The 14216-nt window shown below is 47.8% G+C and overlaps 1 protein-coding gene across 2 annotated transcripts in view; it reads right to left on the bottom strand.

Moving 5' to 3' along the window:
- WASF1 (WASP family member 1) overlaps nt 1-11642 on the bottom strand; it is a 221000-nt gene extending 209358 nt beyond the window's left edge. Inside the window, exon 1 of one of the 2 annotated variants that reach the window (XM_069726223.1) lies at nt 11083-11642. The gene's annotated coding sequence lies outside the window, so the exon portion shown is untranslated. Of the gene's footprint in view, nt 1-10962 lie in introns of both variants that reach the window. The other variant, XM_069726224.1, reaches the window with a different exon arrangement.
- Nucleotides 11643-14216: the final 2574 nt, after the last annotated feature.

Here is a 14216-nt window from a genome sequence, read left to right as displayed (position 1 = left end):
GGGAAAACCCTTTTAAAAGGGAATCTGTCATCAGGTGTGGCTACCTCATCTGAGAACAGCATAACAGAGGAAAAGAGACCCTGATTCTAGTGATGTGTCACTTACTTGGTGGGGCGCAGTTGTGACATAGTGTTTTTTTTTTTGCTTTTTTTTAAACTCTTTATTGAAGGATTCCACAAAATAAGATAAACAAATGACATCATAGCATAGCATCAAAATAATCCACATATCAATATTAAATTGACATAGATATGACAGAATACCTTCAATAATGAAATATACAAACAAACAAAACATAACATTCAGTATAATACATTTTACCAAGCACTGCACTTACTAATCAACGGGTCCCTAATGAATGTTTTAAAACTCGTATCAAGTCAGGTTATAATAGACATATGTTATTAATCCTACATAGATCATCGCATTCACAATCTAGAATAGATATACACATTAGGGACTATATCGCAAGATCGAAGAGACCATAGCACCAGGAGCCAGGTGCGTCAATGGCGAGTCACCACCGTTCCCAAATTCTCTGAAATTTCTGGGGACATCCTCTGTTTCTGTATAGTATATTTTCATAAGGAATTACGTCATTCACAAGTTTCTTCCATTGATTAATCGAAGGAGACTTACCCCTATCCACCTTAATACTATTGCTTTCCTAGCCATAAATAGAGCCTCCCTAAAAAATATTCTATCATGGTGGGCCCATATCTCCTCATCTACGGCCCCTAGAATGCACAATTCTGGTCCACATTCGATCGGTATCCCCATTATCCGCTTCAGTGTATCTACGACCTCACTCCAATTGACATAGCGTTTTTAAATGTAGTATGTAGCAGCGTTGAGAAAGATAACCCTGCCCACACTACAGCTTTCTGTGTACATTGTATATTGACAGTGTACTGCTAATCAGTGCTGGGGGCAGAGTTGGACCAGGATGCACAGGAGATGTAGTCCTGTACTGTTAGGATATGTTTCCACTGGGCAGATTACATCAGGATTTGCTGTGGATTGGACGCTGCGCACAGCCGCAGCATCCAATCCGCAGTGTCCAGATGTTACAGCATAGTGGAAGCGATTTTATCTCCTCTAAGCATGCCGGGCCACTTCCGGCTTCCGTGCATATCCGGACATGAGGCGCGTCTTTACAGACCGCAGCATGTCTATTTATCTTGGGGAGACGCTCCGTCTCCGAAAGATAAATAACCCGGTCTATGAATACGATGTGGGGTTTCCGCATCTGCTCAATGAACACATCTAGAATCACCGCGCGTACAACAGGGGGCGGCGCTTTGGGCGGAGCGAGGTATTTGCTGTGTCCAAAGCACAGAACTTGCGGACAGTGGAAACATAGCCTTAAAGAGAATCTGTCACCCCCAAAATCGAAGGTGAGCTAAGCCCACCGGCATCAGGAGCTTATCTACAGCACTCTGGAATGCTGTAGATAAGCCCCCGATGTATCCTGAAAGATGAGAAAAAGAGGTTAGATTATACTCACCCAGGGGCGGTCCCGGTCCGATGCGCGTCGCGGTCCGTTCCGGAGCCTCCCATCTTCTTACGATGACGTCCTCTTCTTTTCTTCATGCTGCGGCTCCGGCGCAGGTGTACTTTGTCTGCCCTGTTGAGGGCAGAGCCTCTCTGACCTTTCCAGTGCCTGCACACTGCAGTACTTTGCTCTGCCCTCAACAGGGCAGACAATGTGAGCCTGCGCCGGAGCCGCAGCGTGAAGACAAGAAGAGGACAGCATCGTATGAAGATGGGAGGCCCCGGACCAGACCGCGACGCCTATAGGAACGGACCGCAGCGGGAAAGCCCCTGGGTGATTATAATCTAACCTCTTTTTCTCATCTTTCAAGATACAGGTCCTTCTCAAAAAATTAGCATATAGTGTTAAATTTCATTATTTACCATAATGTAATGATTACAATTAAACTTTCATATATTATAGATTCATTATCCACCAACTGAAATTTGTCAGGTCTTTTATTGTTTTAATACTGATGATTTTGGCATACAACTCCTGATAACCCAAAAAACCTGTCTCAATAAATTAGCATATTTCACCCATCCAATCAAATAAAAGTGTTTTTTAATAACAAACAAAAAAACCATCAAATAATAATGTTCAGTTATGCACTCAATACTTGGTCGGGAATCCTTTTGCAGAAATGACTGCTTCAATGCGGCGTGGCATGGAGGCAATCAGCCTGTGACACTGCTGAGAGGTTATGGAGGCCCAGGATGCTTCAATAGCGGCCTTAAGCTCATCCAGAGTGTTGGGTCTTGCGTCTCTCAACTTTCTCTTCACAATATCCCACAGATTCTCTATGGGGTTCAGGTCAGGAGAGTTGGCAGGCCAATTGAGCACAGTAATACCATGGTCAGTAAACCATTTACCAGTGGTTTTGGCACTGTGAGCAGGTGCCAGGTCGTGCTGAAAAATGAAATCTTCATCTCCATAAAGCATTTCAGCCGATGGAAGCATGAAGTGCTCCAAAATCTCCTGATAGCTAGCTGCATTGACCCTGCCCTTGATGAAACACAGTGGACCAACACCAGCAGCTGACATGGCACCCCACACCATCACTGACTGTGGGTACTTGACACTGGACTTCAGGCATTTTGGCATTTCCTTCTCCCCAGTCTTCCTCCAGACTCTGGCACCTTGATTTCCGAATGACATGCAAAATTTGCTTTCATCAGAAAAAAGTACTTGGGACCACTTAGCAACAGTCCAGTGCTGCTTCTCTGTAGCTCAAAAGTGGCTTTACCTGGGGAATGCGGCACCTGTAGCCCATTTCCTGCACACGCCTGTGCACGGTGGCTCTGGATGTTTCCACACCAGACTCAGTCCACTGCTTCCTCAGGTTCCCCAAGGTCTGGAATCGGTCCTTCTCCACAATCTTCCTCAAGGTCCGGTCTCCTCTTCTCGTTGTACAGCGTTTTCTGCCACATTGTTTCCTTCCAACAGACTTACCATTGAGGTGCCTTGATACAGCACTCTGGGAACAGCCTATTTGTTGAGAAATTTCTTTCTGGGTCTTACCCTCTTGCTTGAGGGTGTCAATGATGGCCTTCTTGACATCTGTCAGGTCGCTAGTCTTACCCATGATGGGGGTTTTGAGTAATGAACCAGGCAGGGAGTTTATAAAAGCCTCAGGTATCTTTTGCATGTGTTTAGAGTTAATTAGTTGATTCAGAAGATTAGGGTAATAGGTCGTTTAGAGAACCTTTTCTTGATATGCTAATTTATTGAGACAGGTTTTTTGGGTTATCAGGAGTTGTATGCCAAAATCATCAGTATTAAAACAATAAAAGACCTGACAAATTTCAGTTGGTGGATAATGAATCTATAATACCGTATATACTCGAGTATAAGCCGAGATTTTCAGCCCAAATTTTAGGGCTGAAAGTGCCCCCCTCGGCTTATACTCGAGTCACGGTAGCGGTGGGGTCGGCAGGTGAGGGGCTGAGGGCGCTGGGGTATACTTACCTAGTCCCAGCGATCCTCGCGCTGTCCCTGCCTTCCCACGGTCTTCTGTGCTGCAGCTTCTTCCTCTCTTCAGCGGTCACGTGGGACTGCTCATTACAGAAATGAATAAGCGGCTCCACCTCCCATAGGGACGGAGCCGCTTATTCATTTCTCTAATCAGCGGTGCCGGTGACCGCTGATAGAGAAAGAAGCTGCGGCACCGAAGACCAGGCAGAGGGACAGCGCGAGGATCGCCAGGACTAGGTAAGTATAGCATATTCACCTGTCCTCGTTCCAGCCGCCGAGCGTCGCTCCATCTTCCCGGCCGGCGCCTCCATCTTCCCGACGTCTGCGCTCTGACTGTTCAGGTCAGAGGGCGCGATGACGCATACAGTGTGCGCGGCGCCCTCTGCCTGATCAGTCAGAGCAGAGACGCCGGGAAGATGGAGGCGCCGGAACGAGACGCTGGGAGCTGCAATCAAGGGAGGTGAGTATGTGTTTTTTTTTTTTATTGCAGCAGTAGCAGCGGCAGCACAGATTAATGTGGAGCATCTATGGGGCACAGTGAACGGTGCAGAGCACCGTATAAGGCACAGCTAGGGGGCACAATGAACGGTGCAGAGCACCGTATAAGGCACAGCTAGGGGGCACAGTGAACGGTGCAGAGCACTGTATATGGCACAGCTAGGGGGCACAGTGAACGGTGCAGAGCACCGTATAAGGCACAGCTAGGGGGCACAGTGAACGGTGCAGAGCACCGTATATGGCACAGCTAGGGGGCACAGTGAACGGTGCAGAGCACCGTATAAGGCACAGCTAGGGGGCACAGTGAACGGTGCAGAGCACCGTATAAGGCACAGCTAGGGGGCACAGTGAACGGTGCAGAGCACCGTATAAGGCACAGCTAGGGGGCACAGTGAACGGTGCAGAGCACCGTATATGGCACAGCTAGGGGGCACAGTGAACGGTGCAGAGCACCGTATAAGGCACAGCTAGGGGGCACAATGAACGGTGCAGAGCACCGTATAAGGCACAGCTAGGGGGCACAGTGAACGGTGCAGAGCACCGTATAAGGCACAGCTAGGGGGCACAGTGAACGGTGCAGAGCACCGTATAAGGCACAGCTAGGGGGCACAGTGAACGGTGCAGAGCACCGTATATGGCACAGCTAGGGGGCACAGTGAACGGTGCAGAGCACCGTATAAGGCACAGCTAGGGGGCACAGTGAACGGTGCAGAGCACCGTATAAGGCACAGCTAGGGGGCACAGTGAACGGTGCAGAGCACCGTATATGGCACAGCTAGGGGGCACAGTGAACGGTGCAGAGCACCGTATATGGCACAGCTAGGGGGCACAGTGAACGGTGCAGAGCACCGTATATGGCACAGCTAGGGGGCACAATGAACGGTGCAGAGCACCGTATAAGGCACAGCTAGGGGGCACAATGAACGGTGCAGAGCACCGTATAAGGCACAGCTATGGGGCACAATGAACGGTGCAGAGCACCGTATATGGCACAGCTAGGGGGCACAATGAACGGTGCAGAGCACCGTATAAGGCACAGCTAGGGGGCACAATGAACGGTGCAGAGCACCATATAAGGCACAGCTATGGGGCACAATGAACGGTGCAGAGCACCGTATATGGCACAGCTAGGGGGCACAATGAACGGTGCAGAGCACCGTATAAGGCACAGCTATGGGGCACAATGAACGGTGCAGAGCACCGTATATGGCACAGCTATGGGGCACAATGAACGGTGCAGAACACTGTATATGGCACAGCTAGGGGGCACAGTGAACGGTGCAGAGCACTATATGGGGCACAGCTATGGGGAAATATGAATGGTGTAGAGCACTATATGGCACAGCTATGGGGAAATAATGATCTATTTTTATTTTTGAAATTCACCGGTAAATGCTGCATTTCCACCCTAGGCTTATACTCGAGTCAATAAGTTTTCCCAGTTTTTTGTGGCAAAATTAGGGGGGTCGGCTTATACTCGGGTCGGCTTATACTCGAGTATATACGGTATATGAAAGTTTAATTGTAATCATTACATTATGGTAAATAATGAAATTTAACACTATATGCTAATTTTTTGAGAAGGACCTGTACATCGGGGGCTTATCTACAGCATTCCAGAATGCCGTAGATAAGCCCCTGATGCCCGTGGACTTAAGGTACCGTCACACATAACGATATCGTTAACGATATCTTGCTTTTTGTGACGTAGCAACGATATCGTTAACGAAATCGTTATGTGTGACAGCGACCAACGATCAGGCCCCTGCTGGGAGATCGTTGGTCGCTGGGGAAAGTCCAGGACTTTATTTTGTCGCTGGATCTCCCGCTGACATCGCTGAATCGGCGTGTGTGACGCCGATTCAGCGATGTCTTCACTGGTAACCAGGGTAAATATCGGGTTACTAAGCGCAGGGCCGCGCTTAGTAACCCGATGTTTACCCTGGTTACCGTTGTAAATGTAAAAAAACAAACACTACATACTTACATTCCCGGTGTCTGGTCATGTCCCTCGCCTTCAGCTTCCCGCACTGACTGGTGAGCGCCGGCCAGCCGTAAAGTACAGCACAGCGGTGACGTCACGGCTGAACTTTACGGCCGGCGCTCAGTCAGTGCGGGAAGCTGACGGCGAGGGACATGACCAGACACCGGGAATGTAAGTATGTAGTGTTTTTTTTTTACATTTACAACGGTAACCAGGGTAAACATCGGGTTACTAAGCGCGGCCCTGCGCTTAGTAACCCGATAATTTACCCTGGTTACCCGGGGACTTCGGGATCGTTGGTCGCTGGAGAGTTGTCTGTGTGACAGCTCTCCAGCGACGCTGCAGCGATCGACATCATTGTCGGTATCGCTGCAGCGTCGCTTAGTGTGACGGTACCTTTAGCTCACCTACGATTTTGGGGGTGACAGGTTCCCTTTAATCTCCTGCTGATAAACTACTCATTGTATTGAAACAAAAGCACACAGACTAATAAGTGACACATCGCTGAAATCAGTGTCTCAACCCTACCTCATGCTTCCCTGAGAATAAATAGCAAAAACATGTTTACAGATTGCCTTTAATAAATCATTTTGTGACTACAGCTCTTATGACGACCCATATAAGGCTAGGTTCACATTGCATTAGGGCAGTCCGTTTAGCGCATAGCGCTACGGACTGCGCTAACGCAATGTCCGAAAAGGGGTCGCGTTTGCCGATCCCGCTAGCGCAGATACCCGATCTGCGCTAGCGAGGAACGGACCTCAGATGCTGCAAGCAGCATCCGCGGTCCGTCCGAAACTAACGGGACATCGCTAGCGCGTGCCGAAAATGGCATGCGCTAGCGATCCGTTAGCACATTGCCGTCAATGGGTGCGCTAACGGATCCGTTGCATGGCGTTAATTGCGACAATTTCGCCATGTAACGGAGTCCGCTAGCGTTAACCCATTAACGCAATGGGAACCTAGCCTAACTCTGTAGTGACCAACTACAAACATCGGACAGTCTGATCCTGTAGTCGGATTGCCATCCATATATCCTTTACAATATGCTCTCCTAACCTACCAAATATATGAAGTAGGGAACAGACTACACAGGATTTGAATGTAGTCTGTTACCATGGAAACAAAGTTCTGCTTATTAAAATCATTAGAGGAATACAATTGCTTACAATTGTGTAGAGTTTTTACGGGTTAGGCCACTTTGAGAACATATTCCTTGCCGTGTCTATTTAACCAAACTACAGTCAAAACAGGATACAGAGCACAGACCAGGGAACAAATGTTTCATATTACTTCTATTACTCAGATCTTAGGACCTCAAACACTAAACTGTTCACAATAAACAGCATATCCTCCCGTGGTCGCCTTTCATGTTCTATGCAGCTCATAGAGGAAAATGCTGCTACAAAAATAGTAGAAATCCTGTATCTATTATGTAAATTAGGTTCCCTGCTTTTTCCATGGCGTTTGTTGACAACCTTTCTCCATGTTTATGCCTCTTTTTGCTGTGTCATGCTTTAAATAAAGCTGTTTTGTTTTTGACACTTCCTAATAACTGGCTTTGACAGTATTTTATTGATCCAGTTATGTGCGGATTACGTGCGTCAAACAGAAGCACAGTGGGCCTGAGATTTCGATAAATCCCATCCACTATACTTGGATCGTAGAATGCAGCGCAGCTGAGCTGCGTCCAAAGCGCTGCTATTCCGGATCGTTGGCGTGTACCCCCAAGATGCTGCGTCTTTCATTCAGCACAAATACACAGCGTCAAAAACTCACCGTGGGCACACGGCCTTAGGGCATGAGCATGCTGGGATTTCTGAGAAGCTTCTGGAGCAGAAACTTTCCAAATTCTCAAAAACTTGACAGTTTCTGCTTCAAAAACTCAGCAAAAAGACTATGACCCCAATTCAGTCTTAAAGACGGGCATGCCGGAATAAGAAACACCTAATTCATAAAGAGGAGCGGGACACTTACTGAATTCTGCACACCTTATGAGTGGTGGGCGCCGCTCCCGAAATGTTACTCCATTCATGGACTGAGGTAACATTTCTGGAGTAAGAGACACCACCACTTTTACTGAATGTTAGACGGGTGTTGCCGCAATGGTCCCCAAGCTATACCCATTTTGGTGGATCTACATGAAAAAGGCTTGGAAATTTCCAACGTTTGAAGATGTTTGTTCTGAGGTAAACACCGAAATAAATTCGGGCCGGAGTGCGCATTCTCTTACATCATCACTGTGAGGGGCTTGTACAGACAACCATTTGTATGTAACCCTTTACGCTGCTGTCGACAGCATATTCCCGGGATGTACCGCCAAACAGGGATGATTTTTAGGTCTCCATAACTATGACTGGATTCCTGAACTAAAAAGCATCCTGATGGCTGCAGCATGCAACGTGCCAACTGACGAAGCGAATGGCGCCAGCTGCAGCCAGTTCTGTACCCACGTGTGAGCACTGTATGACATACAAAGCTGCGCCAGAAGCAAGGAGGCAATTCACCAAAACTCAGTATTATGAGCAGTGAACACATACAGTGAAGCCATAAAATGCAGTGCGGACCCCCAGATCTCCCCCGGTCCAGAGATAAGCATCCTTATGGAGGACGCTCGGCTCACTTCACAATTGGCATGCAAAGGAATTCTTAGAGAGATCATTTACATATTCAAAGTGAAGCTGAGCCTCCAGCTTATAGAATGGCCGCCTGTATTTCCGGGCTCCTTTGCATTTAATGCCTCAGATGTGGCCTGTATTACAAGACGGGAATGATTATGGCTTCCGGGCCCTTCTCATGTGCAGGTGCTGGAGTGAGCTTCTTCCATCTTGTCACTGGCAGGAATCCTGAGGAATCCACAATGCACAGGATAGCAGTGAGAGGCATCCCCTCCTCTTCCAGGAAGAATGGGCAGGTGGGGGTGGGTGAGAGAAAGACGGATCGGATGGCTTATTATCAGATCCAGAGCAAGCCTGTGACACAGCGCTCTTTATATGCCGGGCACACACATGTACCCAGGCAATGCCGGATTCTGCCTGCTGGGTGTGTGCAGAGCTTACACCACTATTCATGCACTGGGAACCAGAAGGACAGTGAAAATCCAGTCTTCATTTCTGAATATGTTGCCTAATTTACCTACAGCAATCATTATGGGACATATATTTTCACGACACCGACGCATAAAACACCTTAGTGCCAACGTCCATAGATCAGATATGTGCTGTGTGGGCCAAATACCAACATAACACGAGCGCCACCTGCGAGTGCCCTCCGTGTTAATAAGCCGGATAACACTACAAACCACCAAGACGCCTGTCAAAATCCTTCCATTGTATTTCCTACCATAGAGAATTGCTCCAGGCTTAAAGTGCCAGTCTGTGTATGGGGCATCTGATGGGCGAGGAGTCACAGTTCACTATACGGTGGGGAACGCAAATAACTGATTATATAATAAAGCCAAAAGTATAGGTCCTAATTATAGTACACGGCATGTCACAACTCATCAGAAGAAACAAATACGGTATTCTCCAGCTCATTGCAGCAACACAGCTCACAGAAACATGGTGGAGGGGCATATATAGGTGCACTATATGTATATACAGAAAATAAAAAAATATATACACATATCGCATCCAGAGATGCGCATTATATATGAGCACACATACATTATATATACATATGACAAACACTATAGATCTCTCACAAATTCCCATATCATCATTTATCAGCTCAGCGCAGTCATGGAATTATACACATATTGAGCATGGTGACAGCAATGTACGGCTCCTAGATCAGGCCAAATACATGTACTGCACATGGCATGGGATGTATGGCATGGGCGGCTGTATAAGGGAATTCATGGCATGTAATATATGTATGGCACAGAATGTATAGCACAGCATGTATGTATGGCATGGGATATATGTATAGCATTGGATACATGGCATGGGCTGTATGTATGGCGCTGGCTGTATGTATGGCACGGGCTGTATGTGGGGCACAGCATGTATGCATGGTACGGGCTGGGTAGGATGGGATGCATGGCATGGGCTCTATGTGGGGCACCGCATGTATGTATGGCACGGGCTGTAGGCACTGGCTGTATGTATGGCACGGGCTCTATGTGGGGCACAGCATGTATGCATGGCACGGGCTTTGTAGGATGGGATGCATGGCACGGGCTGTATGTATGGCGCTGGCTGTATGCATGGCACGGGCTGTATGTATGGCACGGGCTCTATGTGGGGCACAGCATGTATGTATGGCACGGGCTGTGTAGGATGGGATGTATGGCACGGGCTGTGTAGGATGGGATGCATGGCACGGGCTGTATGTATGGCGCTGGCTGTATGCATGGCACGGGCTCTATGTGGGGCACAGCATGTATGTATGGCACGGGCTGTGTAGGTTGGGATGTATGGCACGGGCTCTATGTGGGGCACAGTATGTATGTATGGCACGGGCTGTATGTATGGCACGGGCTGTGTAGGATGGGATGCATGGCACGGGCTGTATGTATGGCGCTGGCTGTATGTATGGCACGGGCTCTATGTGGGGCACAGTATGTATGCATGGCACGGGCTGTGTAGGATGGGATGCATGGCACGGGCTGTGTAGGATGGGATGCATGGCACGGGCTGTGTAGGATGGGATGCATGGCACGGGCTGTATGTATGGCGCTGGCTGTATGTATGGCACGGGCTCTATGTGGGGCACAGTATGTATGCATGGCACGGGCTGTGTAGGATGGGATGCATGGCACGGGCTCTATGTGGGGCACAGTATGTATGCATGGCACGGGCTGTGTAGGATGGGATGCATGGCACGGGCTCTATGTGGGGCACAGTATGTATGCATGGCACGGGCTGTGTAGGATGGGATGCATGGCACGGGCTCTATGTGGGGCACAGTATGTATGCATGGCACGGGCTGTAGGAAATGCCAGGCACAGCCATGTTGCAGAGACACTCACCATGACAGGGAAGCTCTCACGCACAGGATGGGCCGATCATTCATTCAGCACGGTGGTGTCGCACACTCCACGGCCACATACACCGCAGCTCCGCTCATGTCGTGATAGCACGATACCTACAGGCGGGACTGGATCTGGCGCTGCTCCTCACTGATCGCTGCTCATCCTCCCGGGGTCACGTGGGCCGGCTCACCAGCTGCGCCCCATCTCTGCCCCGATGTCACGGATCGTCCACGATGACTCAAGGACAACAAACAAGTGAGGAGAGCCGGAGGCGCTGCAGCCGGGCCAGCAGACTGTGCGGGGGGCGGGGACAGGTCAGCCGCGGGAGGCAGCAGCGCACGGCTCTGCACACTGAGCTCGCAGTGCTGGAGATGGCGGGGCTCTGTATCGCCGCTGTGGGGACGTGGGCAGCGCGGGGCGGAGGGTTCTCTGCGCTGCTCCGTGCACCCCTCCTGCCGCTGGATGGTGCAGTCCAGCAATCCGCAGTCCCTCTGTGCAGGTACCGTGCGGTCACGTCAGCGGCGTGCAGTCACCCACGGGGCTGTACCTGGCATGGCAGTGCCCAGCGTGATTTAACCCCCTAAAGAACACCCCAATTTTTGGCCTTGACAACCAATATTTGGGGTGAGGGTGCCGATCATAACTGTTGTTCATTTCAGAGCACCATGAATGTGAGGAGTATTGCTTCATTTACACTCATTTATATGTTATTATTTCTCTGCCAATCACTTTAAAGGGGGTTTCCTGTCATAACTAAATACACAAATCTTCCCGCCTCTTTGGCTATTATGCTTTTCCCACCAGTCTCCGGTAACATCCCAAAATGGACATTGACTGCTGCAGCTAATCACTGGCAGTATCAGGTAACATGTTCGTGTCAAGCTGTTGCTGCAGGGACATGAAACGGTTAATCCCCAAAAATCAAATTTCCCCTAAATAACGTTCTTATTGCCGGGGTTCCAACTGCTGGGACCCCCTAACAGGCTCAAGAGCAGGGCTCTAGATCCCTAAAGTTGGGGATCTGCAGACCATGTTGGATGGAGTCGACGTTCATTGTCTATGGGACCGACTAATCGCTGAATTGTCATCAGTCCCATAGGCAATGAATGGGGGGGGGGGAAACCATGCTTAATTTAGGACCCCATTCTGAGGGGTCAAGAGGTTACACATCCAGCGATCAGAAAGTTCTCTCCAAAAGGAGAGGCAATAACTTGATTTTGAGGGAAACCCCTTTAAGTAGAGAGTGGTGGGGGACACAAGAAGCGTCAGAGCCAGAGTGGCGGGGTCCGTAAGGTGTTTGGGAACATTCTATGCTGTTTTTATCCTGCCAGAAATAACCCAAGCGGGTACAAGAGATTTCTGACATCTAGCATTTGCTGACACTGTAAAGCGCCGCCATTGATTTGAATGAAAAAAAGAACGCAGCCAAAACGGATTCCGCCATAGATGCAGCTGAGGACATTCTGGGGGCAGATCTGACTGTGACGCCTATTGGGAAAGCGTGGCGAGTGGCTGCTGCAGTGTTACATGGGGCATGAGCAGAAAATACAATGTTAGATTTCTGGAAACATCCGATTAGCCTTTCTGCACATCCTTGTACGCAGACCGTCTTATGTGGACCCCCGGGAGAAAGAGTCTCAGTGGGCCCCTCTAACACATACTGGATTCATAATGCACAGATGCGGCAGAGATATATAGACATAGTACAATGCCAAAGATATCACTTCTTACAGCACATGAGTGATATCTGTCTTCTATAATAGTTCAGAAAGTGGACAGTATAGTCCTCCATACAGTATTATGGGCACCACATAGTGCTCCTTACAGAATAATGAGCCCCATATAATGCTCTATACAGTATAATGGGCCTCATACATTGCTCCAAACAGTATTATGGGCACCACATAGTGCTCCATGTAAAATAATGAGCCCCATATATTGCTCCATACAGAATAATGAGCCCCATATAATGCTCTATACAGTATAATGGGCCTCATATATTGCTCCATACAGCATTATGGTCACCATACATTGCTCCAAACAGTATTATGGGCACCACATAGTGCTCCATATAAAATAATGAGCCCCATATAATGCTCTATACAGTATAATGGGCCTCATATATTGCTCCATACAGCATTATGGTCACCATACATTGCTCCAAACAGTATTATGGGCACCACATAGTGCTCCATGTAAAATAATGAGCTCCATATAATGCTCTATACAGTATAATGGGCCTCATATATTGCTCCATACAAAATAATGAGCCCTATATATTGCTCCATACAATATAATGAGCCCTATATATTGCTCCATACAATATAATGAGCCCTATATATTGCTACATACAGAATAATGAGCCCCATATAATGCTCTATACAGTATAATGGGCCTCATACATTGCTCCAAACAGTATTATGGGCACCACATAGTGCTCCATGTAAAATAATGAGCCCCATATATTGCTCCATACAGAATAATGAGCCCCATATAATGCTCTATACAGTATAATGGGCCTCATATATTGCTCCATACAGCATTATGGTCACCATACATTGCTCCAAACAGTATTATGGGCACCACATAGTGCTCCATATAAAATAATGAGCCCCATATAATGCTCTATACAGTATAATGGGCCTCATATATTGCTCCATACAGCATTATGGTCACCATACATTGCTCCAAACAGTATTATGGGCACCACATAGTGCTCCATATAAAATAATGAGCCCCATATAATGCTCTATACAGTATAATGGGCCTCATATATTGCTCCATACAAAATAATGAGCCCTATATATTGCTCCATACAATATAATGAGCCCTATATATTGCTCCATACAATATAATGAGCCCTATATATTGCTACATACAGAATAATGAGCCCCATATATTGCTCCATAGAGTATATGATCCCCATATATTGCTCCATTCAGTATAATGGACCCAATATATTGCTCCATACAGAATAATGGCCCCCATATAATGCTCCACACAGTACAGTATAATAATGATCCCCATATATTGCTCCATTCAGTATAATGGACCCCATATATTGCTCCATACAGAATAACGAGCCCCATATTATTATTTATTTATATAACACCATTAATTCCATGGTGCTGTACATGAGAAAAGGGGTTACGTACAGGGTTATATATATCATTTACAATAAACAAATTTACAATGACAGACCAGTACAGAGGGGAGAGGACACTGTCCTTGCAGACTTACATTTTACGGGA

This window comes from Ranitomeya imitator, chromosome 5 (genome assembly GCF_032444005.1).
Source record: "Ranitomeya imitator isolate aRanImi1 chromosome 5, aRanImi1.pri, whole genome shotgun sequence".
Classification (NCBI taxonomy): Eukaryota; Metazoa; Chordata; class Amphibia; order Anura; family Dendrobatidae; genus Ranitomeya; species Ranitomeya imitator.
This window is presented reverse-complemented; position numbering and strand designations above follow the sequence as displayed.